Here is a 5,790-nt window from a genome sequence, read left to right on the forward strand (position 1 = left end):
ACTGACGGCGGCGGTGCACAAATGCTGCGCAGCTAGCGCCATTCGACGGCCAACACCGCGGTTCCTGGTGTGTCCGCTGTGCCGTGCGTGTGATCATTGCTTGTACAGCCCTCTCGCAGTGTCCGGAGCAAGTATGGTGGGTCTGACACACCGGTGTCAGTGTGTTCTTTTTTCCATTTCCAGGAGTGTATGTTTATAGAAGTCTTTGCAAGGTTCGTTTTACAGATTTTTTAGTCTTTACTACAATCCGTTATATTTTTGATGACGTGGTGCACCTCATAATGTGGTAATTTTGCACCGTCGTCCACGTAAAACACATTTAAAATTTTTGTTCGGTTCTTGGAATTTCTTATTAATATAGACTTATAATGAAGTCGTGTAATGCAAGTGTCGTTGCTAGACGTGCTTGATTCCTGCATTCTCTGGTCCAGTTGTTATCCAGAATGGCTGGTGTGCTGTAGAACTCCAGGTCTGTTTACTTCTTCATTCCATTCAGGATGTCTATCAGTTCCTGGTATGGTCCTTTGGAAGATAGCCTATGTTGTAACCTTATGTCCTCTATGAGATAAATCTCTTTCATGACTGTCATGGCTTTATACGTAAGTTGGGAAGATGGTGTTTCCCACTCCTAAGATCCGTCTCTTCAATTTTCCTATTATTTTCTTATCGCCTTTTTTAAGTTTTCCCGTCTTGTCCCTGTTCCATATTCTACGACTGTCGTTAATGCCGCTTTCAATAGTGTCATCGCTGTGCTTGTCGAAAGATTGATTATATTCGGGATAGTGTTTGAGGCTTTTACAGGACTACGTATCACATTGCAGTATGAGTACAGTGCTGACGAGGAAACATTTCGACTTACAATAAATGATGTTACTATGTTCACATAGGAAGAGAAATAGTGATAAAACAAAAATAGCTAACAGACGAATAAGTATAGCGGCTGTCATCGCCGCATAAGTAAACTTGCTTATGGCAGATGGCGTGTGAGTGGTATCGCTGCAGACCGCCAGTACAATACATTCTCGTGAGATTTAATCTAGAGTGGGCTCATATATTTATGGTAATCATAAAATGGTGTGTATCTCATGCCAACACATACAGATACACTATGTGATCGAATTTATCCGGACACCTGGCTGAAAATGACTTAAATTTTCGTGGTGCCCTCCATCGGCAATGCTGGAATTCAATATGGTGTTGGCCCATCCTTAGCCTTGATGACAGTTTCCACTCTCACAGGCATCCGTTCAATCAGGCGGTGAAAGGCTTCTTGGGGAATGGCAGCTCATTCTTCACGGAGCGCTGCACTGAGGAGAGGTACCGATGTGGTCGGTGAGGCCTAGCACAAAGTCGGCGTTCTAAAACATCCCAGAGGTGTTCTGTACGATTCAGGTCAGAACTCTTTGCAGGCCAGTCCATTACAGGGATGTTATTGTCGTGTAACCACTCCGCCATAGGCCGTGCATTATGAACGGGTGCTCGATCGTGTTGAAAGATGCCATCGCCATCCCCGAATTGCTGTTCAACAGTGAAGAAGCGAGACGGTTCTTAAAACATCACTGTATACTTGTGCTGTGATAGTGCCACGCAAATAAAGAGGTGCAAGCCCCTTCCATGAAAAACACGATCACACCATAACACCACGGCCTCCGTATTTTACTGTTGGCACTACACACGCTGGCAGATGACGTTCACCGGGCATCCGCCATACCCACACCCTGCCATCGGATCGCCATATTCTGTGCCGTGATTCGTCACTCCAGGCAACGTTTTTCCATTGCTCAATCGTCCAATGTTTATGCTCCTTACACCAAACGAGATGTCGTTTGGCATTTACGGGCGTGATGTGTGGCTTATGAGCAGCCGCTCGACCATGAAATCCAAGTTTTCTCACCTCCCGCCTAACAGTTATGGTTCTTGCAGTGGATTCTGATGCAGTTTGGAATTTCGGTGTGATGGTATGGATAGATGTCTGCCTATTACACATTAAGACCCTCTTCAGCTGTCGGCAGTCTGTCAGTCAACAGACGAGGTCGGTCTGTGCGCTTTTGTGCTTTACGTGTTCCTTCACATTTCCACTTCACTATCACTTGGGATGTTTAAGAGTGTGGAAATTTTGCGTACAGACGGACGACACAAGTGACACCCAATGAGTTCCGCGGAGTGCCCCAATCTGCTCTGTCACGATGTCCAACGGCTACTGAGGTCGCTGATATGGAAGACCTGGCGTAGGTGGCAGCCCAATGCACCTAATATGACAAACGTTTGTTTTTGGGGGTGTCCGGATACTTCTGATCACAGTGTAAAACAGATAATAGTACAATTGTACCAGCGAACCATGTGAAAGAGAAATTAATCCAGCAGCTCACCAAAACTGCTGAAAAACCATTGTCTACTACTTGTTGGTTATTCATTGATTACATTCGTGCATACTGCCGGTTATTCAAAGTAACAAGTATAATATAAACTCGATGGAAGCTGCTTGCAAAATCCTCGGTCGACCTACTTTTGTATATTAATTTTCAGTCGGGCAGCCTCACCTGATAGCATTAATATCAGGGGAAGGGAAAATTCAAAGAAGAGCCTCGCGTTTCGTCGGTCGAAGAGGGCGAGCGGTTCTAGGCGCTGCAGTCTGGAACCGCACGACCGCTGCGGTTGCAGGTTCGAATCCTGCCTCGGGCATGGATGTGTGTGATGTCCTTAGGTTAGTTAGGTTTAAGTAGTTCTAAGTGCTAGGGGACTGATGACCTCAGAAGTTAAGTCCCATAGTGCTCAGAGCCATTTGAGCGTCGCGTTTCGACACAGGTTCGCTTAGTAAGAGCGAAAGAGTCACGGATACGTTCAGTAAACTCTATTTGTAGGCGCTAGAAGAATGGCGCGGTTTATTGTTGAAATAATGGGATCACGCGTTTAAAGAAAAGCCAAGTATCATATTGCTTCCTCTCGCTTATATATCCTGAAACGACCATGACGATAAAATAAGAGTAAATCGAACGCTCAAGACGGTGAAATTTGCCGCACTCCTTTCGTGAAAGGAACTGAGGAAAGTGGATCGTGTTTGTGACATTAAAATTTCTGAAGTCTCTGTTCACGATCTTAGGTTAAACAGTTAAAACAACAAAAACATTCCGTGATAAAGCCTTTCGTTTGTCGACGGCGTGACTAGATTCACACTTAAATTGGCTGATGTAAATAAGGGACTAGGGCTTTTTAGAAGAGAACTATTTCTATGTTGGAAATCACGTCGACGTCACAGACAGCTGAAGTGATGATTCATTACTGTCAACGAAAACTTGAGTCGTGAAATCAATAGTGAAGAAGAAGAAGACGAAGAGCTTCTGTGAACGGACTGAGTGAGGGGCTCGCCGCCCTGTGACGTCAGCAGAATCGCCACATTGCGTCACGAGTGACGGCCGGAGACCTTGGTGACCGGGCCTCCGCAGCGCCTGCTTGCGTCACGCAAGTGTCCCGGTAGCAGATGGAGGGGGCGGAGATGAGGTCTGCGGCAGGCCGTTTGGCTTATCAGCGAGGGCGTGTCAAGGCCGGCGCTACATGTGGGACCTAGAGGCACTGCGTGACACGGTTTGCCTTCCTGACGGTGTTGGCTCAGCTCCGCCGTCTGCTGTCGACACAGCTATCTGTTTCGAAGGCACGCACAATTAAAGAATCCATCAACAGTTGGAAAAACTGTACACATCTTGTATTCAGCACGCCGACTGTAATGCCACTTTGTTAAATATAGTCGAGTCTTGATAATTCGTAGTTTAAGGAACCACAGAAGACGTTTGATCAAGGTGGAATCAATAAAAAGTCGAATTACGGGTGTTTCCTGCAAAAATAAAACTAAAAAAAAGATATTACGGTGGTTTCAATAATGTACATTTTTACACAAAGCAACAACTATAATCCTAAACTAAATCTTTTATCACTTTTATTAATGTGTAAGAAATTCATTCTTTCAAACTAGAAGCATAACAAGATTCAGAAAATATAATAAACTTGCAGGGAATTTGGTTTAATGTTGTCTAAAGCGCTGTCCTGACTAGCAATACGCTCATCCCATCGTTGAATCCATGACTGGAAGTATTTTTGGAGGGCTTCTGTTGGGCGTTGGGCTATTCTGTCGTAACCCTCTCAAAGTCAGGAATGGTGTCAAAACATTTTAAGCCTAGTTTTAATTTTTGGGGAGAGTGGGAAGTCGCATTGTGCTATATCTGTGAGAAATAAGGATGTGGGCAGACATGACCACTTTTTTCTGCCGAAACGGGCGAATCAAGAGTGAGATGTGCCTCGGCACATTGTCGTGATGAAGAGGGCAGCGATTGGCGAATTCTTCTGGTCTCTTTCTTCGTACATCATTTCGCAAACGTTGAAGTACGCCCTTGTAAAAGTCCACGTTTCTAGTTGTTCCCCTTGGAACGAATTCTGACCGCACTATGCCCTCGGTATCGAAAAAAAAAAACCCAATGAGGATGACTTTGATATTCGGTACTGACTGACGTGCCTGTTTTCCATTGATAACTGTGAATTTTCGTCTCAGGATCATACCCGTATACCCAAGTTTCATCTCCTGATACAATTTCGGACATGAAGTCCTCATCTGAATGAAAACGATTCTTCAACTTCGTGCTAGCTGACACACAATTTTCCATCTGTTCATCACTCAAAGCCTGGGAAGAAATTTTGCACTCACTCCTCTCATTTGAAAATTATCGTTTAAAATGCGTTACACGGACCAGTCTGAGAGGCTAAGTTCTTCGGTAAGCTCTCGAATACTTATTGGCCTCTTTGAATGAAGAGTTTTTGCCACTTATTGTACATTTTCTTCCGTTCTTGGGGTTCATGGAAATCACGAATGTTGCATGTTCTCTACAGACTCAGGTCCGCTTTTAAATTCGCTCATACCACTTAAACAGAGTTACAGTAATACTACTACACACCAATTTCAATATTTCTTAGGTTACTTCGGCATTTTTATGCAACTTGAAACAGAACTTAATGTTCAAGCCTTGTTCGAACTCCCTGATGCGTCACAGACGCGGTAAACATAGTCTCACTCTAGCGTCTCCGGACACTGGGTGTTTCAGCTTGACGCTGACTCTCTCAACGGATCAGGCTGTAGGGCAAATTACATGAGACTGCTGTAGCGTCAGCAGATGCTGCTAGAAAGAGCCAATCACACTATTTGAATCTTGCTGGCAGATTAAAACTGTGTGCCGGACCGAGACTCAAACTCGGGACCTTTGCCTTTCGCGGGCAAGTGCTCTACCAACTTTTTTTTGTATTTTTGTCCGTTGTTGATCGGTGGGTTTGGCCGTTGCGGACGTCATATGACATCCGCTAAAGTTCGTTTGTTGATGCTTCCACTCAGTTTTTCTATCGCAGAGGCCAACCAGCTCCCAGACTGAACACGCTCAGACACCGTGCCGGCAAATATCACCCGATTGCCGTGACCAGGATTCGAACCTGGGTTCTGCGGCCACAACGCAATGTCCTAACCACTAGACTATCACGGCTAGCACCAACTGAGCTACCCAAGCACGACTCACGCCCCGTCCTCACACCTTTAATTCCGACAGTACCTCGTCTCCTACCTTCCAAACTTCACAGAAGCAGTTTGAGAGCAATTCTCCGCGAAAGGCAAAGGTCCAGATTTCGAGTCTCGGTCCGGCACACAGTTTTAATCTGCCAGGACGTTTCATATCAGCGCACACTCCGCTGCAGAGTGAAAATTTAATTCTAAATCAAAATATTTGTTTATCATACCTCGTACATGCCCTACTTAAACCA

At 45.1% G+C, this 5,790-nt stretch overlaps 1 non-coding gene across 1 annotated transcript; it reads right to left on the bottom strand.

Annotated features, from left to right (window-relative positions):
• Positions 1–5,445: 5,445 nt before the first annotated feature.
• Positions 5,446–5,516, bottom strand: Trnah-gug (transfer RNA histidin (anticodon GUG)). Its single transcript has one exon. It is a non-coding gene; the product is annotated as a tRNA-His (tRNA).
• Between the last annotated feature and the right edge of the window lie 274 nt (positions 5,517–5,790).

Source organism: Schistocerca gregaria, chromosome 2, assembly GCF_023897955.1.
Source record: "Schistocerca gregaria isolate iqSchGreg1 chromosome 2, iqSchGreg1.2, whole genome shotgun sequence".
In the NCBI taxonomy this organism is placed as follows: Eukaryota; Metazoa; Arthropoda; class Insecta; order Orthoptera; family Acrididae; genus Schistocerca; species Schistocerca gregaria.